This window comes from Canis lupus, chromosome 15 (genome assembly GCF_011100685.1).
Source record: "Canis lupus familiaris isolate Mischka breed German Shepherd chromosome 15, alternate assembly UU_Cfam_GSD_1.0, whole genome shotgun sequence".
Classification (NCBI taxonomy): Eukaryota; Metazoa; Chordata; class Mammalia; order Carnivora; family Canidae; genus Canis; species Canis lupus.
The window spans coordinates 20,051,375-20,077,760 of NC_049236.1; the positions used below are offsets into that span (position 1 = coordinate 20,051,375).

Genomic DNA, 26,386 nt, shown 5'->3' on the forward strand with positions numbered 1-26,386 from the left:
TGCCATGTGTCTCTAATTAGAACTGTTAATTTACTAATGTGTTAAAAGCATTTTCTCTACCGCCCTCTACCCCGCCACCCCCAACAAATCAGACACTCACTGGTGATGTCGTCATCTTATTTACCCTTCTCCCTCCTTCTTCCACATACATAGAAGTTTTGGGTCACATCATGGTAACCAACACTGTGGCAGCTGCTACCCACTGTTCTGCGTCAGGAAAAGCTTCCATCTCTTCAACATTTCAGATCTGCTTTCCCCATGGACATCCTTGAACTGGCATGTAGGTGATCATCTGGAGGCTTGTGTGTGTTATAGTCCTCTCCATTTTTTTTTTCAGGGAAATAGGGAAGGTGTAATGTGCGGGTGTGATTTTCTTCTAACCCCCATCTTTAGTCTTTCTCCAAAAAATAAAGAGTGGCAGTTCATCTCTCACCTTTCTTGCCCTACGTGAAGTTCCTTCTCTGAATCTCACCTCCATGCCTTGCCTCACAGAGGTCTCACAGGAGACTGCTTAAAACTGCCTCCCATTGTCCAGAGCCCATGGGCAACACTATTCTCAGTATTGCCTTTGCCCCTGGCACACCATCTCTCTTTTACCTTTACGCACCCCCCCCCTCCATTTTGGGCACCGCCTTCTGTCCATGCTACCGTCTAGCTTGTCCAATTGAGGTCACTCCAAGTTTGTTGAGGATTTGGCATCTGGATCATAGTCTTTCATGTCATGGCATGATCCTGGATGACTTTATTATCTACATGGATGATAAATTCAACACTTTAGTCTTAAGGGTTAAGACTTGGGTTGGGTGCCATGTATCTCTAATTAGAACTGTTAATTTACTTGGACCTTCTTCTTGAAGGTCCCATATTACAACTACCTGCATGGCTACCTGCTGGACTCTGAAATCTTTAATATAATCTTTGCCCCTAAGCTTTAGTCACCCAAACCTGATGCACTGCTTCATATTGCTCTTTCCCATACTTTCCTATTCTTTTAATTCAGTTCTTCCCTGCAGTCTTAATATGCTCAAATCTTTCCTTTTTTTTTAAGATTTTATTTATTTATTCATGAGAGACAGAGGAGAGAGGCAGACACACAGGCAGAGGGAGAAGCAGGCTCCATGCAGGAAGCCCGATGTGGGACTCGATCCTGGGACTCCAGGACCATGCCCTGGGCTGAAGGCAGGCACTCAACCACTGAGCTACCCAAGGGATCCCCTCTTTATATACAAAACAACTTCATCTCTAGTCACAAGTCAACCTCTAGCTGTCTGTTAATATCTCCTATTCACTTCTGAGTCAAACGCCTCATGAGAATTATCTTTAAAAACATCTTTTTTTATTTTGAGGGTAGTTGACACACAATGTTACATCAGTTTCAGGTGTACAACATAGTGATTCCACATCTCTATACATTATGCGATGCTCACAACAAGTGTAGCCACATTCTGTCCCTAGACAGTGCAGTTAGTGTATCATCAACATATTCCTTATAGCTGTGCCCTTTATTTCTGTTACATATTCACTCTGTAACTGGAAGATTATCCTTATTTTCTTCTTTGACTCATTCCTCAGGAGTGGGGCAACTGATTCCACCAAGTCAATGAAATTGCCATTTCTGGCCATCATCTAATTATCCGATCTAATGGACTATTTTCAGACTTCATTATGGTTTATCTCCGCAGCATTTCATTCTCTGTAGTCGGTTTTCCTTCTTTGGATTTTCTGGCACAGTTCTCTCAGGGTCATCTCGTGATTTCTTTCCAGTCTCCTTTGCCAATTCCTACTCTTGTTTCCATTCTAAAATGTGAATGATCAATTTTTCTGTTCTTTTTGTGTGCTTTCTGGACATCTCATTCTCTTCTGTGACTCCTATTTATAGGCTGAGGATTCATGAAGTCTAAAGGGAGGTAAATGAATAAATACTTTCTAAACAATACATCTTGTCTCAGGAATGATTTAAAACTGCTAATAAGGATATGAGAAAATCCAACTGAGTAGCATAAAATCAGTATGAGACAGAAGGAACAAAGAAAAATAAGAGAGAAAATATCACCCAGGAGAAATGAGCTAACTACACTGTAAGTCCTAAATTTAGTCTTAAGCTTTTGAGAAATCAGTGAGAAGAGGGTGAGATCTCATCATGGTCATGCATTCAAAAATGCCCGTAGGGTACCAGTTGTTTAGAAATCCAACCATTGCTACATATCATAGTAAACACTGTGGAACAAGCGTTTGTCTTGGGTGGAATGAGACGGAACAAAAGTTCCCCTCGGGGGTGGATGAGGAGGCCTCCAAAGAGTATGGATCAGATCTTCAATGTCATCATTCCAGAAGATGAACTCATGAGTTCCCAGAGTCTGTATCTTCTAAACACCTTCCATTTAGACAATGGCATCCGAATAAGATTCAATTTAGTTAAAGCAGTTCTGTGACAGGCCAATGTAATATAGTTTACATTCCTAAGGAAACATTTTAGTGTATCTTGAGGTGAAGGTAATTTTGTCTTGCAAGCCATTCTCCCTGAATATTCTCATAAAACAGCCTTTGCTACCCACTGAGGACATTGAGATTCTACTCTGTGGCAAGTATTTAACCCAACAGACTTATATATCTAGCTTTAATCTAAATACTTAGTAGTTACCTGCACCTTGATGTGCCATAGGTATCTCAGTTTCCAAAATGTATCCATTATTTCCCTCCAAACTGATTTTTTCCTAGCGCTCTGACAGGGAATGATAACATCATGTACCTAGTCTTATCCAGAAATCTTTTTTTTTTTTTTTTTATCCAGAAATCTTGAAGGCACCCTAGACTTTTGTTTCTTTTCCCCCTGAATCTTGCACACAAAAAATACCCACATCCTTCTAAAAAAATGCCCACAATCCTTCTGATATACTCTCCTTTTATCTTGTGTCTCTGCCCTGCTTCCTAGCTCCACTGCCCCTATTTGGGTTCTTTTGGGACCTTATCATTATTTGCCTGTACTACTACACTATTGCACTATTGTCTTACCTGGCTTCCTTGGTCCTAGTCTGGCCCTTCCTCCTTGAATCCACTTTCCATCTGATTCCCTTTTGTATCTCTGGCATTACCACAGTGATTAGCACATGGCAGGCAAATCAGGTATTTTTATTGGATGGATTCATATATGGATGAACGTTCACACATGCGGGTCTTATGAGAGGCACTATTGTAATGTTCCTTTCTAATAACGGAATAATTATATCTATACTCATTTATGCACTGTCATGATTAAGGCAAGTATTTGTTTAGAGTAATAAGTAATGAAATATTGTTTCCCAGATTCTGAGCTTTTTCTTTTTTCTTTTCTAATTTTTCCTATGGGCAGCCACTTGAGGAGAAGACCAAAGAACTCACTTCTCACATCATTGTTAGAAGAAACTCCAAGAGAGGCCTAAAGAGGAGAGAGGGAGAAGGAGGTGGAGATGAGGAGCCTTACAGCAGCTGTGAATCCACTAACAGCCTGGAGGTGGGAGGTAAGGGATTGAGTCAGAAAGGCAGTCAAGATTTAATTAAAGACCCTGGTATGGAGAAGCTCATGTGAGGAGAACAAAGAAAACTCACCTGCAACTGGCTGGTATTTGTGGGGAGAGGATGAAGGGAGGAGATTTATATGAATGTTAAAAATATGTCACAATGTGGGAGGGAGCCCATAGGGAAAACTGTAAGATAAGTGCATGAAGCCTGATTGGTTGAGGGCTTAAGTAACATTAGGAGAGGCTCTTGAGGGGAATAATTGCACTTAGGCAGCTGATTGCTACAGCCTCTGGAAGTGTGGTGGCTGTTTTATCCAAGTAGAACTGTGCTATGAGTTAGCTAATGGAAGGGTGTTGGAAATCCATGCAAACTTCATCTTGGTCTCACCTCTACTCTACGTGGGTGAGAGAAGGGAATGAGTCATAAGCATCACTTTATGATGCTGGCCCTGGAACTCACAGGAAGCAGTATGAATACTTCAGTAGCAGTCTTACCAAAGAACTAAACCGGACAGGACAGTAGATTTTGTACAGGGTAGTAATTCTGGATAAATAGCCAGATTATGACTTTCAGAACAGGTTCTGTCCTACAGACCTGTGTACTGATCAACAGAGAAGATCTCCTGGAGAAAGAACATTTAATTAAATCTCTTTAAGTCATGAAGCCACCTATCTGTTTCTATTTAAAGGCATATTGCATCTCTTACTTCCTTTTGGCCAAAGGACAAGAGGAAATAAAAAGGAAAGGAAGGTAAGATTACTATTCTTATTAAATCTCTAATGACAATAATTTCAATAACAGCCAACGTGTATTAAACACATGTGTTTAGGGCATCGGTCTCAGAGCTTCAGTTGTATTGTTATTTTTTATTTATTTAATCCTTGCAACAACTTTGGGATTTGTATAATTTTGTTACCAGGACAGACCTCCTTACAGTAGAAGATTATAATTATGGAAAGATGGGATTCCAGCTGAAGATGCTGCTTCTGTGGCCCATCAGGTGCTCTAGGGAAGACTGTGTTACTTAAAGCTTTGGTGTGCTCGACTTGTAATTTACAGATATAATAGCTACCATAAAGAATTATATTGATGATTAGAGATAACTTTATATAAAGGGTCTAACATGATGGTCACCATGGAGAAAGTGGGTGATAAAAGGGAATTAATGTCAGGTCCTCTTTGATTAAACTCTCTTTGTTCTTGTATTTTATTTTATTTTATTTTTATTTATTTATTTTTGTTCTCATATTTTAAAGTCAGGATAAAATTAGTTATCACTGTTTTCTTTTTCAAGCCCTGCTATCTATCTATCTATCTATTTATTTATTTATTTAAATAGTGTTTTGTTTTTTTTTAATTTTTAAAGGGAGTTCTAAGGAGATAAACAGACCAACTCATAATGAGAATGGGGAGATGTTCTTGACTCTGGCTAATGATTTTTAGTCAGTTCCATTCAATAGTAGACAAACTTAGAGCCCAAAGAGTTAATGTTATAGCCAGGTATTCCCAGTCTTTCCCAAGTTCATGACCCAATGTCTGGTAAAGGGCAAAACAGAAAGAAAAGTTCCAGGAATGCAGGACTGAGCCAGGCCAGATTATTTTAACTTATTATTTGGCCTTCCAAAGAGCAGAGCAAAGCACCAGTAACAGAGAGATTAAGCCACAGGCAGTTCTGATAATATATTTTCCCAAACTAGACTCAGGCAATCTTAGTAAACTGGCATAGGTTGGTTTTTGATAACTTCAGATGGTCAAAGCATATTTGAGTGTTTTCAGAACAGCAAAAGATGTAAGTGATAAATAGTGGGGATACTGACCTCTTGAGGGAATGGTTCATGAGAAAACTAATAACACTACCAGTTTCTATCATTAATGTCCTGGGGAAGCTATAGAATTATTCAGGGGCTTGATCTTAATTATCTTCTAATGAAGATTTGATTTCATTTGCTCTTTGTAATCTCTCATTCTCATTCCTCTTTCCATACACATCCCTTGTTTTTAATTTCATAGCGTTAACATGTTCCATGCTTAATATTCTCAGTACAACAGCTGAGCTCTTCAGAGAGAGACTGTGTCAGTCTCACAAATAATATAACGAGTTATGTGAGGGCCTCACTTTACTACCGCTAGTCATATTTTTATGTGATGCGTCTACTCAGCAGGAAGGAGGAATGAAGGATTCAGGGAGAAGCAATGTGATATCCACTCCTGTAAATCTTTTTAACTGCTGCTCTCCCAATTTGCTTTAGCCTTATTAAAAACTATCTTTTAGGCTTTTCCATATTTTTTTAAAATAAAATTTTCCTTATATCGAAGTGCTACATTGAGATTGTATAAAGAAACAAAGTTCTGTAAGGCTCATTGTGAAAAGGCACCAATAACTTTAATGGGTTGTTACTTCTTAATTTTTCAGTTTTAGATGTTATCTACTACTTTCCGACTATGGGAGGTGAAGGCTTAGCTCTCTTTCCCTCCCCTCCTCGCCCACCCCAATCACACACACACACACACACACACACACACACACACACACACCATCCATCCATCCATCCATCCATTCCGCCATCCTCTCAGTAAAGTTTCATAGTACTGAAAAATTTCATTGGATCTATATGCATTTAAAGAACTACAACTATGCAAATGCTAGTTACACTTGAGTAATGTAATATAATTATTTTTATGGACAAATTGGGATTTTCCTGGAATTCATAATTATCTTTTTGTTGATGATTATTCTTTTTTTTTTTTTTTTTGTTGATGATTATTCTTTTAATGAGTTTATCACAAATTCAAGCCCCAATTCGCACCCAGCTGTCTAAATCTCTCATGAACACATCCGATATTCTATCAGTTTCATCTTTGGGAAATAACTTCCCCAGGAACTTCTAACTCACTTAAATTTAGGCAGTGGCTTTCAAAACTTGCTTTCAATCCCTGCTGCCCAGCTGTCCTTGGATCTTATCCTGGTATTTCCTTCCTCTCCTTTCTTGTGTAGGAACCTCTGGTTCTTCAGTTCTGAGTCTTTTTCTTCATCTGCTCTGGCATTTTATCGGATAACATCCATCAGTAGCTGCCTGAGAAAGAAAGGATAAGCGGCAAAGTTTTTGAGACTTGCATATTTTAAAATGTATTTATTCCACCTTCAGACTCAATTATAGTCAGGAGTGATAGTTTGTTGGATACAAAATTCTAGGAGGCAAACCATTTTCCTGTGCAATTTTAAAGGCATCGTTCTGTTGTTTCGCAGCTTCTGCTGTTGTTAATGAGAAGCTGAAATGCCATCATTATTTTTGATGGTTTGTGTGTAAAACCTGTGGTCTCTGAAAGCTTTTTTTTTGTATTTGTTCTTCCTAGTGGCCTGAATTTTTACAAGAATGCACCTTAATGTGGGTCTGTTTTCACCCACCCTGTTGGACATTCAGCCTGGAAACTCACATCCTTCAATTCTGTTCATATTTTCTGAAGTTGATTTTTATTTCCTCTTTCTGCATGTTCTTCTGGAACACCCCTATTTAATGAGGTTGGATCTCCTGAATTAATTCTCTGATGTTCCTATCATTGTTCTACTATAGACCAATTCCGTATTTTTCTATTTCTGAGTGATTTGCTTAATATTTATTTCAGGATTTCTATTGTGTTTTTAATTTCTACAATCATTTAAAAAAATTTTAAACATCAGCTTCATGGTGATGTTTAAACTATATGGTGTGTATAATTTATATACAACAAAGCACACCCATTTAAGTGAACAGTTTAGTCAATTTTGACAATGTATGTTTAATCAGTATATGAACCACTTCAATTATACCAAAACATTTTTTGTGCTCTTGGCTGGCTTTCATCATACATCTTTTTTCATCCTTTTACTTTAAACCTATTTTTACATTTAAAGTGGCTTCTTGTACACAACATATACTTGGATCTTTCTTTCCCAATCAATACAGATGATAACCTTTGCCTTTTAATTGTAGTGGTTAGACCATTTTCATGTAATGCATTTATCTATCTGGTTGGGTTTAATTGACCATTTTACCATTGACTTTTTGTTTGTCCCATTTAGTCATTGGTTATTTTTCATATTTTCTGCCTTCTTTTGGATTAATTGGATTTTTTTTTTTTTTAGTATTTCATTTTATTTCCACTGTTGGCTTATTCACTCTAACTCTACTATCATCTTAAAAAATTTTTTTCAAGAACTCTTTTATTTCCAAATAGCCTTTTAAAAAATCCATCCTATTGGTTCTTGGATATATTTTTCTCTTTATTTCTGTGAGTATATTAATACATTTTGAGCTTTTCTTCTCACTGCAGAGTTTTTCCAATTTGCTTTCTTCCATCTGTTTGTTTTATCTCTTTCACATCAGAGGCTTTCCTCAAATGTTTTTTAACATACTATAGGAGGGTTCCATTTTGGATAATGACCTACCAACTATAGTGGATCCTCACTTTTTGGGAATTTTTAAGGTGAGGCACAGCAAGAGTAGTAGCAGTGATAGAGGGAGAACACAGTCAACAGGTGCTGAGATGAAGGGAAGCTGAGTCACAAGAATGAGTAACAGCTGACCACTGCATTTCAGGGGATGCCTGTTGCTTGAGTGGGGATGAATGACCTACCAGATTCATGAGGGCAAACCACATGGCTACTGGAATAGGTTTCTGAGTCTTCCAGTTCCAGTGTATCTGTGGTCAGAGCACTTGGATTTGAATCCTGGCAATGTGACCTTGAGCATATCACCTAACTTTTCAGTCTTAACTCCTCATGTGTGGGGATAATAACCAGAGATTGTTTCAGAATTTCTATTTAGAGGTGGCTTGTGCTGGCAAGCTGATTGGAAGGGGAATTTATAGTGAGTTGGCCTAGCACATTTCAAAAAAGTCAGCTTTTCATATCAAACAATGGAGAGTGGCTGAGAGAGAGAAAGAAAGAGAAAGTTAAAGATACCTGTTGGCACCATTATTCCTAATGACACTGGTTGGCTTATTATGACTGTTAAATGAAATTACTTATTCTATATTATTCTATTTATTCTATTTATTATTCTATTTATTCTAAATATTCTATTTATTATTATTGATGATATAAATTATTATAATATTTTTGTTGCCAAGCATATGAATGAAGGAGATATGACAAAGAGGAACAAGAGTTTATTGAAGTGACAGGCAGGTCCTGGTGTCTTGGATCTTACTAACATTGGATCTTACTAACAAGCTTGATCAACTTCTACTCTAAATCTGGAGTTAAATGAGTGTTGGTCTATCCATTGTGTCCAATTCTATCTCTTTAGTGCTCTAGAGCACTCCTCTCCTATGGTTACTGCCTGTAGTTAAAACTGCTCTCTCTGTCTTTGCTTTATCACTGCATTATGCCCTCTAACAATTGCATTCCCAGGGAACTCTGTTTATATCGTATACAATGACTTGCTCCGAAGATGCTGTTTCTGGTTTTTAAATTTGTATCTTGTCAGCAAAGTTCAGTTTCAAGTCCCAGTAGCCAGGCACCCCTTCCCCCCTTCCCCCGACTGTTCCCTACATCCAGTCTTTATTCACTTTGCAAATCTCATCACGCCTAGAAGATGGGCTGAGACAGTACATGTGGAAACACGACCCTAAATAAGATACACCAGTAAATATTTTATGATTTTCACAGACAGTTGTAGCTGAGGGTCTTGTGAAACCATACTGTTAATCAAATCTTATAAAGTGTATTTTTCTCTTCTGCTTATTTGAAGCTTCCCATGTGTTCTTATCTGAGTTGAGGCATAGTTTTAAAAAGCCATTGTTGCTGAGGCTTAAAGAAGTAAATGCTCTTTGAGGTGGACTCAAGCATCCATTTGCCTGCCCCGGCTAATGCCTAAAAGCTTGGCATTCCCACGCTCCACACATCTAAGGGCCTGAATTTGCTTTGAGTCAGTCTCCTTCCTCACCACCCTGACTCATACTTCAATTATTTGCTCCTCCCTTTCTCCTTGCTAGATGTAATGCTCTTGCTCTGATTTGGCTTTTCTGAATAGGTTTTAGCCTTGTTTGAATCATTATCGCTATGAAATGTTTACATGAAACCCCTTTGTATAAGGGTGTCCACAGGTCTGACTTTTGGGCCTTAGAAAGGACACCACTCTCTGAGCCTTCAGTGAGTCATTTGTTCTTCCCTGGTTCTGGATTGGAAGTGGGTGAATTGAATATTCTACAGGTATTAAGGGCTTTGGATATCACGAAATCACCAGTTGTCAACATTTATTCCCATCAATACTTAACGAAGGAGAACTTTCATATCAATAACACAGTCCCATGAATATAGCTGGATTTTGTGAAATTCCTACTACACTAGTAATATCATTATTCTTTTTTTCTCTCACTCAAAAATGCAGCTGGAAATGTCAGTGAGAGTGACATTATTAATGGGATACTCTTAAATCCACTGTAGTTTATGGAAAATTTATAAACCACATTGCTTTATGATGCATAACAAATTACTTAAGTTATAATTCATTATTGATTAAGACACTTCAGTTAATTCTAAATATTTTTCTTTTTTTTAAAAAAAAACTTTTTTTTCTTAACTGTAGAATTCTTTTTAGTAGGGACCTGTTTCTGAGAAGCCCCCATGTAAAACAAATTCAGAGGATATCTCACTGGATGAGGGTAGGTACTCAGACCTCAATCTCTTCAGCGTTCTTTGGACCCTGCTGCCCCTCCATGAAGTCCTTAGGGCTTTGCAGAGCACAGTTTGAAAGCCCGATACCTTTGATTATGTCTTACGCCCCAAGCAGTGATTCCATGAAGTTGAACCACTGTGAGAGTTCCTCCAGGATAAGGCATCTAGGAAAGTATTTTTAGGAGGACGCTGTAGAACTGTGAAATCAGAGTCCCACTTGGAGTATTGGAACCAGACTCGGATGCATTGTCCTATTCCATCATTACCACGTCCCTCCAGGCCCTGAGATAATTTTCTGACTCTTCTGTGACTCAGGATTATCAGCCAGAAGGCAAGGACGCCTTCCTTGGCCTGCCATCCTTTCCCAAACTCTCACTGCCATTTCATCTCGATCCATGCTGACCTCACCTGCCTGGCCCTTGTCTTACTGATTGCCCCTCTTTCCATTGTGGCCTCTGGAACCCCCCTTCTCCCATCGACACACTCCATTATATATTCCATACCATTTTTCTCTTTGCTCTGTGTTTCCTTATCTTGGTTAGTGACTGCACTATCCTCCTCCTCTTGCTTTCTGAGTCATCTCTGATTACTCCCTCTCACATACCCTCCACTTCATGTTCAGTCACCAATTCATGTTGATTCTAGGCTCAGAAATGTCTCTAGGGAGGCACCTGGGTGGTTCATTCTGTGAAGTGCCAGACTCTTGATTTTGGCTCAGAGCAGGATCTCAGGGTGAGACTGAGCCCCGCACTGGGCTCTGTGCTAGGTGTGGAGGCTGTTTAAGAGTCTCTCTCTTGTGCACATGCCCCCTCAACCTCCCCCATCTCTCTCTCTCTCTAAAGAAATGTCTCTCAGATGTGAGGGCAATCTGGTTGTGACGTCTGTCACTCCATCGATCACCAGGGCTGATTTGGCCCCTCTGGCTGGCTAGGTGGGTGTCCCCTTCCTCTCTCACTGCTCCATGTGTGACCTTCCCAACGATTGGTCAAAGAGGACAATCTTCCCTGAAAAAAGAGGACTGTTCTTCAGTGGAGGGTGTTGGAGTAGCTGTGTCAGAACCTCCAAACAAGCTCTCAAGGTTCATTTGTAGGGAGCACATTTGTTCTGGAGTCTGTGAATGAAGCTTCCCAGACTCCAGACACATCCAGATGAGGTGCTGCGTGTGGCAGTCTGCCTTTATTAAAAAAAAAAAAAAAATAAGGCTCTCAGATCTGACATCATCATAATCCCTAGGCTCTTAAAATAACTTTTTGCACAGAGCTCTGAATATAGTCTACAGTCAAAAAAGTTTGCTGAGTGCAGTATGTATTAGTTTTAATCTTTCCCAAATGCGTATGCCCTCTTTCTTGTCTTTTGTCCTGTTTGTTCATATTCCTTCTGGCTTCAGTCTCATATTTGGATGAAGATATTTAAGATTTCTTTCTATCCAATATTTCCCATGGGCAGTCTTTTGAAAAACTAATACTTGTAACCTTAAGGTGGGATTTTCATGAGGTATTTTTCAAACTTGAGTAATTTTAGTCAATTTTCGTATGTAGAGCAGCAGTTTCCAACCTTGATGTTGTTTTGATTGGGCATTTCAGAGGTCCCTGGGGTGTAAATGGGGGAAATATGGGTAAGTGAGACTAGCACTGTGATGGAGGGAGACCCGTAGGGGAATATGTGTCAGGTGGTCACTTCTACTTGAGGTTATGGAGGTGGGAAGGTTGTAGAGGGCTTCAAAGAGAAAATGGCTTCCACATTTGGAACTTGAATGTTGAGTTGGTGTTCAGATAAGGAAGAAGGGATGAGAAAGTTTAAGATAGGTTAAACCAAAAATAGTAAGATGTGTTCATTGTATTTTATAGAAAGGTTAGGATTTTAATGGTTGAAAGTGGAAATGGACATATCAAGTGGAAAGAACAGTAATAGTTAAGGCATGTGGTTTAGGACATGTCCAGGACTTACCAACAACTCTTTGATCTCATGACAAGATGTATCAAGAGAAAAGAGTAGATAGGCAGGTGGGTTTTAGTTATGGAAAGTCACAAGAACCATAGTAAGTAGTTCAACTTTACAAAATGGGGAGTGCCAGAGTGTTCTTTACATGGGAAAGATAGCACCAGAGCTACGCTGTAAGGTCAGAGTTCTGGTGGACTGCGTGAGGACCTGCAGCAGGGAGAGACTGGTAGGATGCATTGACCAGACTTGGGACTGACAAGTCTCTAATGGTTATTGAAGATTTTGGTGAGCAGATGTCATAACCTTATCTTCCATTTAAGAATGAAAGTTATGGGGAAAGAGGAAAACTAGGCAGATAAATGTTGTGCAGGGCCCTTAACAGTTTGGGTTTGTTTTGTTTTGTTTTTAAGATTTTATTTATTTATTTGACAGAGAAAGAGCGCACGCGCACAAGTAGGCAGAGCTACAGGCAGAGGAAGGGGGAAAGGGAGAGGCAAGCTCTCTGCTGGATCCCATAATCCTGGGATCATGACCTGAGCTGAAAGCAGACACTTAAGGAACTGAGCCACCCAGGCATCCCTAAGCTTGATTTTTTGAGGAGATTGCTGTTGCTAATGAACCTTGCCTACAGTGAGGAGGTGGAGTGGCAGGAGAGGAGAAATTGGTGTGGGAGGATTGCTACCTGTTGCAGCGACTATCTAATCATTTATATATTTCTTCCCCTCATCAGCTACCTTTCCAGCAACTACCATCTGTAACAAAAGGAGAGATTTTATGGAAGAAGATTTAAGAAGAACATTAGGTAGGCATTTGTTCATGCTAGCAGTACTTGACATTTTACAGGTTCTAATTCATTGAGTCCTCATATCAATGCTACGTGTAGGGTTTTTTTATTCCTCTCTTACAGTTGGGGTAATCAAGTCTCTGAGAGGGTAAGTTACCTATGCAAGGTCACACCATGAATAAATGCAGAACCGAGATCTAAACTCAGGAATATCCAGATTCAAAGCCCATCCATCTTCAAACAAATGTTGTTTTGCATTTTTGTATTATCTTAGGAAATGTTTTTCTTCTCTTATGAAGTATGGTTGTTGGGGCTGTGCGCTCTGGGAGCAGCTCGGAGGGGCTCGTGCGGCGGCTCCGCGGAGGGGGCTGTGCGGCTGGGAGCCCGAAACCAAGCGCAGGCCCTGGAGCACAGGGCGCCGGGACACAGCCCAGGATCCGGCCTCCCCCGGGACAGGCAGAGGCCGGGAGGGCCCAGGACAGCAAGGACGCTCCTGCCCCAGCTGAGCAGATCAGCGGCCCCGCCCCGGAGCCTCCAGGCCCTGCAGACCGAGAGCTCTGGAGTTCCTGCGGGGGCTGAATCCAGGGCTGCAGAGCTGGCCGCCGCTACTGGGGTTGTTCCTCCTGGGGACTCACGGGGTAAACAACCCCCACTGAGCCCTGCACCAGGCAGGGGCACAGCAGCTCCCCCAACTGCTAACACCTGAAAATCAGCACAACAGGCCCCTCCCCCAGAACACCAGCTAGACGGACAAGTTCCAGGGGAAGTCAAGGGACTTAAAGTACACAGAATCAGAAGATACTCCCCGGTGGTTTTTTTGTTTTGTTTTGTTTTGTTTTTGTTGTTGTTGTTGTTTTTTGCTTTTTGATTTGTTTCCTTCCCCCACCCTTTTTTTCCTTTCTTTCTTTTTCTTTCTCTTTTTTCTTCTTTTTTTTCTTTTTTCTTTTTTTTTGTCTTTTCTTTCCTTCTTTCTCTCTCTCTCTTTTTCTCCTTTTCCCAATACAACTTGCTTTTGGCCACCCTGCACTGAGCAAAATGACTAGAAGGAAAACCTCACCTCAAAAGAAAGAATCAGAAACAGTCCTCTCTCCCACAGAGTTACAAAATCTGGATTACAACTCAATGTCAGAAAGCCAATGCAGAAGCACTATTATACAGCTACTGGTGGCTCTAGAAAAAAGCATAAAGGACTCAAGAGACTTCATGACTGCAGAATATAGAGCTAATCAGGCAGAAATTAAAAATCAATTGAATGAGATGCAATCCAAACTCGAAGTCCTAACGACGAGGGTTAACGAGGTGGAAGAACGAGTGAGTGACATAGAAGACAAGTTGATGGCAAAGAGGGAAACTGAGGAAAAAAGAGACAAACAATTAAAAGGCCATGAAGATAGATTAAGGGAAATAAACAGCCTGAGGAAGAAAAACCTATGTTTAATTGGGGTTCCCGAGGGCACCAAAAGGGCCAGAGGGCCAGAATATGTATTTGAACAAATCCTAGCTGAAAACTTTCCTAATCTGGGACGGGAAACAGGCATTCAGATCCAGGAAATAGAGAGATCCCCCCCTAAAATCAATAAAAACCGTTCAACACCTCGACATCAAATAGTTAAGCTTGCAAATTCCAAAGATAAGGAGAAGATCCTTAAAGCAGCAAGAGACAAGAAATCCCTGACTTTTATGGGGAGGAGTATTAGGGTAACAGCAGACCTCTCCACAGAGACCTGGCAGGCCAGAAAGGGCTGGCAGGATATATTCAGGGTCCTAAATGAGAAGAACATGCAACCAAGAATACTTTATCCAGCAAGGCTCTCATTCAAAATGGAAGGAGAGATAAAGAGCTTCCAAGACAGGCAGGAACTGAAAGAATATGTGACCTCCAAACCAGCTCTGCAAGAAATTTTAAGGGGGACTCTTAAAATTCCCCTTTAGGAAGAAGTTCAGTGGAACAATCCACAAAAACAAGGACTGAATAGATATCATGGTGACACTAAACTCATATCTCTCAATAGTAACTCTGAACTTGAACAGGCTTAATGACCCCATCAAAAGGCGCAGGGTTTCAGACTGGATAAAAAAGCAGGACCCATCTATTTGCTGTCTACAAGAGACTCATTTTAGACAGAAGGACACCCACAGCCTGAAAATAAAAGGTTGGAGAACCATTTACCATTCAAATGGTCCTCAAAAGAAAGCAGGGGTAGCCATCCTTATATCAGATAAACTAAAATTTACCCCGAAGACTGTAGTGAGAGATGAAGAGGGACACTATATCATACTTAAAGGATCTATCCAACAAGAGGACTTAACAATCCTCAATATATATGCCCCGAATGTGGGAGCTGCCAAATATATCAATCAATTAATAACCAAAGTGAAGAAATACTTAGATAATAATATACTTATACTTGGTGACTTCAATCTAACTCTTTCTATACTCGATAGGTCTTCTAAGCACAACATCTCCAAAGAAACAAGAGCTTTAAATGATACACTGGACCAGATGGATTTCACAGATATCTACAGAACTTTACATCCAAACTCAACTGAATACACATTCTTCTCAAGTGCACATGGAACTTTCTCCAGAATAGACCACAAGCTGGGTCACAAATCGGGTCTGAACCAATACCAAAAGATTGGGATCGTCCCCTGCATATTCTCAGACCATAATGCCTTGAAATTAGAACTAAATCACAACAAGAAGTTTGGAAGGACCTCAAACATGTGGAGGTTAAGGACCATCCTGCTAAAAGATGAAAGGGTCAACCAGGAAATTAAGGAAGAATTAAAAAGATTCATGGAAACTAATGAGAATGAAGATACAACCGTTCAAAATCTTTGGGATGCAGCAAAAGCAGTCCTAAGGGGGAAATACATTGCAATACAAGCATCCATTCAAAAACTGGAAAGAACTCAAATACAAAAGCTAACCTTACACATAAAGGAGCTAGAGAAAAAACAGCAAATAGATCCTACACCCAGGAGAAGAAGAGAGTTAATAAAGATTCGAGCAGAACTCAACGAAATCGAGACTGTGGAACAGATCAACAGAACCAGGAGTTGGTTCTTTGAAAGAATTAATAAGATGATAAACCATTAGCCGACCTTATTAAAAAGAAGAGAGAGAAGACTCAAATTAATAAAATCATGAATGAGAAAGGAGAGATCACTACCAACACCAAGGAAATACAAACGATTTTAAAAACATATTATGAACAGCTATACACCAATAAATTAGGCAATCTAGAAGAAATGGACGCATTCCTGGAAAGCCACAAACTACCAAAACTGGAACAGGAAGAAATAGAAAACCTGAACAGGCCAATAACCAGGGATGAAATTGAAGCAGTCATCAAAAACCTCCCAAGACACAAAAGTCCAGGGCCAGATGGCTTCCCAGGGGAATTCTATCAAACGTTTAAAGAAGAAACATACCTATTCTCCTAAAGCTGTTTGGAAAGATAGAAAGAGATGGAGTACTTCCAAATTCGTTCTATGAGGCCAGCATCACCTTAATTCCAAAACCAGACAAAGACCCCACCAAAAAGGAGAATTACAGACCAATATCCCTGATGAACATGGATGCAAAAATTCTCAACAAGTTACTAGCCAATAGGATCCAACAGTACATTAAGAAAATTATTCACCATGACCAAGTAGGATTTATCCCCGGGACGCAAGGCTGGTTCAACACCCGTAAAACAATCAATGTGATTCATCATATCAGCAAGAGAAAAACCAAGAACCATATGATCCTCTCATTAGATGCAGAGAAAGCATTTGACAAAATACAGCATCCATTTCTGATCAAAACTCTTCAGAGTGTAGGGATAGAGGGAACATTCCTCGACATCTTAAAAGCCATCTATGAAAAGCCCACAGCAAATATTATTCTCAATGGGGAAGTACTGGGAGCCTTTCCCCTAAGATCAGGAACAAGACAGGGATGTCCACTCTCACCACTGCTGTTCAACATAGTACGGGAAGTCCTAGCCTCAGCAATCAGACAACAAAAAGACATTAAAGGCATTCAAATTGGCAAAGAAGAAGTCAAACTCTCCCTCTTCGCCGATGACATGATACTCTACATAGAAAACCCAAAAGTCTCCACCCCAAGATTGCTAGAACTCATACAGCAATTCGGTAGCGTGGCAGGATACAAAATCAATGCCCAGAAGTCAGTGGCACTTCTATACACTAACAATGAGACTGAAGAAAGAGAAATTAAGGAGTCCATCCCATTTACAATTGCACCCAAAAGCATAAGATACCTAGGAATAAACCTAACCAAAGAGGTAAAGGATCTATACCCTAAAAACTATAGAACACTTCTGAAAGAAATTGAGGAAGACACAAAGAGATGGAAAAATATTCCATGCTCATGGATTGGCAGAATTAATATTGTGAAAATGTCCATGTTACCCAGGGCAATATACACGTTTAATGCAATCCCTATCAAAATACCATGGACTTTCTTCAGAGAGTTAGAACAAATTATTTTAAGATTTGTGTGGAATCAGAAAAGACCCCAAATAAGCCAGGGGAATTTTAAAAAAGAAAACCACTTTAAAAAAAAAAAAAAAAAAAAAAAAAAAAAAAAAAAAAAAGAAAACCATATCTAGGGGCATCACAATGCCAGATTTCAGGTTGTACTACAAAGCTGTGGTCATTAAGACAGTGTGGTACTGGCACAAAGACAGACACATAGATCAATGGAACAGAATAGAGAACCCAGAAGTGGACCCTGAACTTTATGGTCAACTAATATTCGATAAAGGAGGAAAGACTATCCATTGGAAGAAAGACAGTCTCTTCAATAAATGGTGCTGGGAAAATTGGACATCCACATGCAGAAGAATGAAACTAGACCACTCTCTTTCACCATACACAAAGATAAACTCAAAATGGATGAAAGATCTAAATGTGAGACAAGATTTCATCAAAATCCTAGAGGAGAACACAGGCAACACCCTTTTTGAACTCGGCCACAGTAACTTCTTGCAAGATACATCCACGAAGGCAAAAGAAACAAAAGCAAAAATGAACTATTGGGACTTCATCAAGATAAGAAGCTTTCGCACAGCAAAGGATACAGTCAACAAAACTAAAAGACAACCTACAGAATGGGAGAAGATATTTGCAAATGACATATCAGATAAAGGGCTAGTTTCCAAGATCTATAAAGAACTTATTAAACTCAACACCAAAGAAACAAACAATCCAATCATGAAATGGGCAAAAGACATGAACAGAAATCTCACAGAGGAAGACATAGACATGGCCAACATGCACATGAGAAATGCTCTGCATCACTTGCCATCAGGGAAATACAAATCAAAACCACAATGATATCCCACCTCACACCAGTGAGAATGGGGAAAATTAACAAGACAGGAAACCACAAATGTTGGAGAAGATGTGGAGAAAAGGGAACCCTCTTACACTGTTGGTGGGAATGTGAACTGGTGCAGCCACTCTGGAAAACTGTGTGGAGGTTCCTCAAAGAGTTAAAAATAGACCTGCCCTACGACCCAGCAATTGCACTGTTGGGGATTTACCCCAAAGATACAGATGCAATGAAACGCCAGGACACCTGCACCCTGATGTTTCTAGCAGCAATGGCCACAATAGCCAAACTGTGGAAGGAGCCTCGGTGTCCAACGAAAGATGAGTGGATAAAGAAGATGTGGTTTATGTATACAATGGAATATTACTGAGCCATTAGAAATGACAAATACCCACCATTTGCTTCAACGTGGATGGAACTGGAGGGTATTATGCTGAGTGGAGTAAGTCAATGGGAGAAGGACAAACATTATATGGTCTCATTCATTTGGGGAATATAAATAATAGTGAAAGGGAATATAAGGGAAGGGAGAAGAAATTTGTGGGAAATATCAGAAAGGGAGACAGAACATAAAGACTCCTAACTCTGGAAAACGAACTAGGGGTGGTAGAAGGGGAGGAGGGTGGGGGGTGGGAGTGAATGGATGACAGGCACTGGGGGTTATTCTGTATGTTAGTAAATTGAACACCAATAAAAAATAAATTAAAAAAAAAAACAGGGATCCCTGGGTGGCGCAGTGGTTTGGCGCCTGCCTTTGGCCCAGGGCGCGATCCTGGAGACCCGGGATCGAGTCCCACGTCGGGCTCCCTGCATGGGGCCTGCTTCTCCCTCTGCCTGTGTCTCTGCCTCTCTCTCTCTCTCTCACTATCATAAATAAATAAAAATAAAAAAAAATTAAAAAAAAAAAAAAAAAAAAAAAAAAAAAACAAATGGTGCCAAAGGGGGGTGCGAATGAAGTATGGTTGTTAATATATGTCTCCTAAATTGACATCAAATATTCCAAATCTAGGTAGTAATTTAAGGAGCAAATTAAAGAAACCCACACAATCAGACACATCCTTTTCCATTTTCATTCATGCAGTTTAGTTTCTATGCACTGAAAAGCCTGTTATCACAAAATTAGACAGCCACGAATGTAAGTGACATTTTTTTCCCTTTTCTTTTCTGATTACCAAGAGGATCTCACCTAAGATTAGAAAGTATTTTGGTGCATCACCTCTCACGGGAATGTAAAAAATAAATTGATAAATTTATGCACCACTGTGAATTCTTCATGACTGAGTTGTCAATTGCTTCCTTCAGGCAATGAGCCAATGTTTATTAAGTTGCTACAATGGGCATATCGTTTTGTGAGGTTTTGTGCAAAGTGTCAAAAGAAATAGCAGTAGATATGATTTCCATCAAAGACAGTTGTGATCTAATGAAGGAGATGAATAAAATATATAAGAATAGAGGAGAATAAAAGTATATATATATATATATCACTAGAGATCATGTATGTATCACTATAAAACAATGATTATAGCAATGATAGATACATGTCTAGAGACTGTAAAAATAGCCAGAATTAAGTGGAATTGTTCTCCATAGAAATATGGTAAAGTAGAAAGAACAATTTTCAAATTTTATAAAATTGTAAATCAAAGAAGTCTATGATATTCAAATACTCGTTAGACATTTTTTTTTGTATTTGGGATTTCAGTTTCTCAACCTTATCATCAAGACTCACTGCCTCCCATCATCAATATTTATTGAGCATTTACAGTGTACTAGGCACAATAGAACATACAGAAAACATTGTTCCTGCTCTTGTGGAGCTTACATTCTAAAAGAAAAAAAATACACCTCTTTTAAAATGGTATTTTTGTTTGGTGTTTTCTGCAAGGTACTGAGGAAATAGTCTGTAGGGTGAGCTTTGGGTATAACTTAGCCCCATCATTATTTAAAGAGAGGAAGAGGAAGGATTTTAAAGGCAGACAATGACCTTTCAGGATAGGTAGGGCTTACAAGGAGATAAACACAATCTCATCAACTAAGGAGAGATTTGCTGCAGTAAATAGGATGAGGGAAATAGTTTGTGGGATGCAAGCAAAGGAAGCAAGGTATCCTTAGACATTGAGTGGAGCCAGAAAGATCATGCAGCCTTTTATCCAAGTACATGGCCACCAAGTAGGAATGGTTGGTGACAAGAACAGAAGGCTAAAAAAGGTAATCCTGTGCACCTGACAGAAAGAATAAAGGATCAAAATTGAAGGCAGGCTATAACAATATCAAGAAATTCTTAAAAACAAAAGTGATTTGGAAGCACAAAACTTAGTTAATGCTACCCAATGTCATGATGGGCCAAGAACATTGTGGCTTCCTAAGTTAGGAAATACCATATACCAAAATTTTAAATGGAACACATTACTTTTTTCCAGTCAATCCCCTGTCTCTGAAAAAAAGCTTTTTTTTTTTTTTCCCAGGGTAGGGGAGGAATATGGGACATGGTTGGGAACAGTAGTAGTTATATTAGTAGTATTTTGTTATGATAAACTTTGTATTTAAACTTGGTAAAAGCCCATTAGCTGCCAAGAGGGAATAAGGAATAAATTTCCAAAAATGTACAATTTCCTTTAAAGAAGTTTCAGAACCAAGAAACTAATTTACATGAAGAGCTGTAGAGAAAGTAGTTGAAAAGTCCATTCATAAAACTTTCATTCCACTTACATGAACTTAATACACGTGTTCTTAACAATTATGCTTGGATTGTTCATGAAAATTTCATAAGACATTAAACAAAGCTAGCCATCATCTCAAGTTATTTCCCTGTTAACTATTTTTACAGCACATGCATGTTAGGCAAGTATCAAAAAAAAAAAAAAAAAAAAAAAAAAAAAAAGAATCACAAAAGCAAAAAACCAAACCAAACCAAACAAACAAAAAAACCCTAAAAATAAAAAAGTTAAATACATGGGATTTTTGTTTTGCTGCTATGCTTGATATACATAAAGTAATGGATATTAAGCAATTCATTTTTACTGCATCTTTACTTGTACATATGTTCTTAGGTTGTCTAAAACATTTAAATACAAATAAAAGGAGTGTAGCAAAAATAATGAAAGCAAACAGCAGGTAACTTTACAAATAATGGAATGTGAACCGTTTCTGCCCCTATCCAGAGTAAATTGGGTCACAACTAAAGGAACACTTCTGCAACTGTACTCAAAGGTGTGCACATTGAGAATGAGTATTCCACAGATACTTGTGGTTCACATGTAGTATCTACGGGATACCCATTTCTACTACAGCCTTGTAAGTGCTCTAAACCTTAAAGTACCCACAATAACTACACCTGTATCTGGAACCAATTTTCTCTTTTACTCCCCACCAGGACAAACCAAGATGTGGGCAGTTTTCTTTGCTTAGACATGGAAGCAGTTTTAACACTGGCCCTTGTGAAGCCACAATGTACCAAAAGTACTATGCCAAACATTTATAACTAGTATAAAAATTCCACATCCCCATATTAGCCACCTCAAGATGAAAACAGATAACTCCCTAAATGTTAACTGGTTCTGCTCCCCTAATATTCAACATAAAAACCACATGGGAAATATAGAAATTCAAATAGAAGTAACATAAACCTGTCATAAATCGTAAACAAAAAACTATTTGTGGGACAGCATGAATGACAAATGGTCTACTGTGTAAATTTTAGAATGAGGCAGACAAAAGTTGGAAGGCCGGTTAATTTTCCCCTCCTTCTCCTGCTTCAGCTTCGTCTCCTTGGGTGTCCGATGTCCACAATGTCAAGTTGTCTCTCAGTAATTGCATTATTAGCGTGCTGTCTTTGTATGACTCTTCACTTAATGTATCAAGTTCAGCAATGGCTTCATCAAAAGCTGTCTTTGCAAGAGAGCAGGCTTTCTCTGGGGAGTTCAGAATTTCATAATAGAACACAGAGAAGTTAAGGGCCAGACCCAATCTGATAGGATGTGTTGGTTGCATTTCCTTTTTGCTGATTTCAAAAGCTTCTTGGTATGCTTGTTGTGACTGATCCACAATCCCTTTCTTGTCATCACCAGCAGCAACTTTGGCCAAGTAACGCTAGTAGTGTCCTTTCATTTTCAAATAGAAGACTTTGCTCTCTGCTTGTGAAGCATTGGGGATCAAAAACTTTTCCAAAAGAGATAGTACATCATTGCAGAGATCTCTTAGCTCATTCTCAATTTTCTCTCTGTATTCTTGAACCATCTGCTGTTTTTTCTCAGCACCTTCCGTCTGTTGCTCAATACTTGAGATGACCCTCCAAGATGACCTAGGGGCTCCTACAACATTTTTATAAGCAACTGAGAGAAGATTCCTCTCCTCATTGGGTAATTCAGCTCCTTGCTCAGTTACAGACTTCATGCAGGCTGGCATGTCATCATATCGCTCAGCCTGCTCGGCCAGTTTGGCCTTCTGCACCAGCTCATTTTCATCCATGACTGGGTGCTCTGTGTCTGGAGTGGGTGGCGGCGGACAGAGGGGTGCTCAGCAGTCTCTGGGCGGCAGCGGCGAGGCTGAGACTCTGTCCGTGGATCTGGCTGCTCACAGGCTACAGCGGCTCCACAGACACCCTCCTTAGACATTTTTATGACTTCTTGCAAACATTATGACTTTAGTTTTTCCAAGTTTCCAAGTCTGTGATTAATAGGTGATGTAAAATTGAAAAACTTCAATTCAAACCAATTTAGCACACATCTTTGACTTTTTGGAAGCACATAAAATTCATTCTTTTTCAGAGTTGCTCACATTTAAACACAAAGATAACTAAAAGGCTACTAAGCACAAATGAAACAGTACACAGAATCACCAGAAAAAATATTTATGATATTATGATAAAAGTTACTCATATTAACTCTCCATTAGAACGTTCATTATTTTGAATTTAACAGTAAAATAAGGTATCGTATTGATGTTACACATCAGTGAAAAATACATTGAAGTAGCAACTATTCTCTGGGTCTTTTGCAATTTGAAAATAACCGTGAACAATTACTGATTAAGAATTAACAATCACATTCAAAAGAGCTGAATCAATAGTGGTGATGGTATGTGGTTCATTTAGTTATGGAATGCAACAGCCTTGGAGTCAGGGTTTTGAATTCTGAATATCTTTAATTTTTATACTTTCATGCCACAAAAACCTGCAATAATTCATACTCCTTTAAGAAAAGTGTGATAGGGACACCTGGGTGGCTAGTGGTTGAGTCTCTGCCTTCGGCTCAGGGCATGACCCTGGGGTCCTGGGATCCAGTCCCACATTGGGCTCCCTGCATGGAGCCTGATTCTCCCTCTGCCTGTGTCTCTGCCTCAATCTCTGTGTCTCTCATGAATAAACAAATAAAATTGTCAATAAAAAAAGAAAAGAAAAGTAGGATAGAAGTGCCTGGGTGGCTCAGTCAGTGTCTAAATCTTAATTTTTGATTGGGTCATGATCTCAGAGTTGTGAGATGGAGCCCTGTGTCAGATTCCCACTGGGCGTGTAGCCCGCTTAAGAGTCTCTCTCTCTCTCTCTCCCTTTCCTTCTGCACTCCATGGAAAGAAAGAAAGAAAGAAAGAAAGAAAGAAAGAAAGAAAGAAAGAAAGAAAGAAAGAAAGAAAGAAAGAAAGAAAGAAAGAAAGAAAAGTATAATAAAATGGCTCAAATGCTAGGTGGGAACAGAGGATTATGATTCTAGTTCTGTTTTAGAAGATTATTAACTCCTACTTTGAGCAAATATTGTATATCTTTGAGCCTTGATTTCTTCATTTGTACTTTCATTCATTCAACAATTTTGGGTATGATCTATGGTGTGATAGGTATGGTTATGAAGTGATTAAATGAGAAGCAGTCTTTGCCTTATTAGGATGTATATAATAGGAGAGAAAGCAGTAAATGCACATAAGAATGTAGTTTCAGATTGTCAAACGTCTTTAAAGGAAAAAAATGGGGTGCTATGAGGGAGAACCAAGGGGCTGATGGCGAGCCATTTTTAAGTTTTCTGGTGACACCAGACTCTCTGGGAAAGTGACATCTGAGCAGAGACTTGAAGGTTGATGAGGAGATGGCCAGTTTTGAGAGAAGAAAAGGGAAAGGCTGTGCCAGGACAATAAACAACACCCGTGAGACCCTGGCGAGGAAGAATGCGGCATGTTTGAGGAATCTAGGGAAGCTGATGTGGTTGTAGCTGAAGAGACAAGAGGAGAGTGGTCACAGGGTGGGCTGAGTGAGAAACCGAGATCAGTGTAGGGACTCTCAAACCTCCGTCTTGTTCAGGGCATTGGGTTTTATCATAAGTGACGTGGGAAGCCATTGAGGAGTTTTAGATGAGTGATATGAACTTTCAGGCCTCAGTGTGGAGAATGGACTGAAGGGACACAAGAGGAAGGAAGAAGGAAAATGAAGAGACTTAATAATTGTCCACTTGACAATGATGGTGGTGGACTTTCCTTTAGGGTTGGTGATACAAAGGGACAGAAGGGGAAAGAACCAGCATGTATTACAGATGCAGAGTGGACAAATGTCATTAATAAATTGACTATGGGGGGATCCCTGGGTGGCTCAGCGGTTTAGCACCTGCCTTCAGCCCGGGGTGTGATCCTGGGGTCCTGGGGTTGAGTCCCACATCGGGACTGCATGGAGCCTGCTTCTCCCTCTGCCTGTGTCTCTGCCTCTCTCTCTCTCTCTCATGAATAAATAAATAAAATATTAAAAAATAAATAAATGGACTATGGGGATGAAGGAAAAAAGCAGTGTCCAGAATGACTCCTGGCTTTCTGGTTTCAGTAACTGGTAGACTAAGGAGGGGCCATTACTGAGGTGAGGAAGGCTGGGAATAATGATAACACCTATACCTCTGTGCTGCTTTGGGACTGCCTTTGGAAAGATCTATATATTTCCTGGGGTTGGTTCATATATAAACAAAAGCCATTTATAGAAATTGCATTCTGGTTTAGCATAATATAATATATTTCAAGGGCAACCTTGAAAAAATCAGATAATGGATTCTTTTTTTTTTACTAGGAAATAATATCTTGGGAAAATATGAATATTAATATACGCTACTGCATTGTGAGGGAAACAGAAAATCTAAGGAAAAAAACTTTACGTTTTTTTAAGTGGTATGTAGCAAACATTGAAAGAGTAAGATACATAAGTTGCAATGTTAGAGGGAGGAAATTAAGATATAAATAGATTGGTCTATAAAGCTCCCTAGGGACCATCTTCCTCATTCCTTGAAGAAAACTATTTATTGTTTTCCTATCTTCAGCAGCTCAGTGGTTGGGGTGGGCAAAGAGGATTTAGTGGTTGAGTCAGGTTTGGTATTTTTATGAAATGAGTGTAGGGAAAGAACCAGGATGCTCTTTGTAGACGTGGGTGGGAGAGTAATTAGAATTTTCTTGTGGCTGAAGACAAAGGAAAAGTGAACTAAAATTTAGGGATCGTGCATAGGAAACAAACTGAGGGTTGCTGGAGGGGAGGGGCGTGGGGGATGGAGTAACTGGGTGATGCGCATTAAGGAGGGTAAGTGATGTAGTGAGGTCTGAGTGTATTTTTTTTTTAAGATTTTATTTATTCATGAGAGACACAGAGAGAGAGAGAGAGAGGCAGAGAGACGCAGGCAGAGGGAGAAGCAGGCTCCCTGCAGGGAGTCCGATGTGGGACTCGATCCCGGGACCCTGGGATCAGTACCCGAGCCAAAGGCTCAACCACTGAGCACCCAGGTGCCCCAGTACGGTGTGTTGTATAAGACTGAGGAATCACTGAACTTTATCTCTGAAACTAATAATACACTCTGTTAATTAATTGAATTTAAGTTAATTTTAAAAATCTAGGGATTGTAGCAACAAGCAGTTAGTTACTCCTTTCTCATGATAAAAACCTAAGACAAAATGCACCATGCAAGTTCCTAAATTCATCCTGTTGTTTCGTGCTGCTAGGACATTTCTGTATGACAGATCTGATCTGGATAGTGCTAGAAAAAGCACCGGGCTGGGGACAAGTGCCAGACCTGCTGCATACTCAATGTGGGACTTTGGGCAAGTTCCTTAACATTATTCAGTCTGTTTCTTCATTTATAAAATAGGAACTGTAGTACCTGCCGCAAGAGTATCCTTGAAGGCCAAATAATATTTTCTTTTCTGAAAT

The 26,386-nt window shown here is 39.5% G+C and overlaps 2 long non-coding RNA genes and 1 pseudogene across 8 annotated transcripts in view; 1 reads left to right on the forward strand and 2 right to left on the reverse strand.

Moving 5' to 3' along the window:
• Positions 1 to 1,325: 1,325 nt before the first annotated feature.
• Positions 1,326 to 3,897, reverse strand: LOC111099016. Its single transcript, XR_005370386.1, has 3 exons — positions 3,586 to 3,897; positions 3,379 to 3,415; positions 1,326 to 1,897 (listed from the first exon to the last, which is right to left on the reverse strand). It is a non-coding gene; the product is annotated as an uncharacterized LOC111099016 (long non-coding RNA).
• The window catches only part of LOC119877029, a 183,235-nt gene continuing 160,573 nt past the window's right edge, over positions 3,725 to 26,386 (forward strand). For all 7 annotated transcript variants that reach the window (XR_005370384.1, XR_005370380.1, XR_005370379.1 and 4 more), the window contains exons 1-2: positions 3,725 to 4,248; positions 12,828 to 12,899. This is a non-coding gene — a long non-coding RNA (uncharacterized LOC119877029). The remainder of the gene's footprint in view (positions 4,249 to 12,827; positions 12,900 to 26,386) is intronic.
• LOC102155717 lies at positions 21,584 to 22,734 on the reverse strand (annotated as a pseudogene).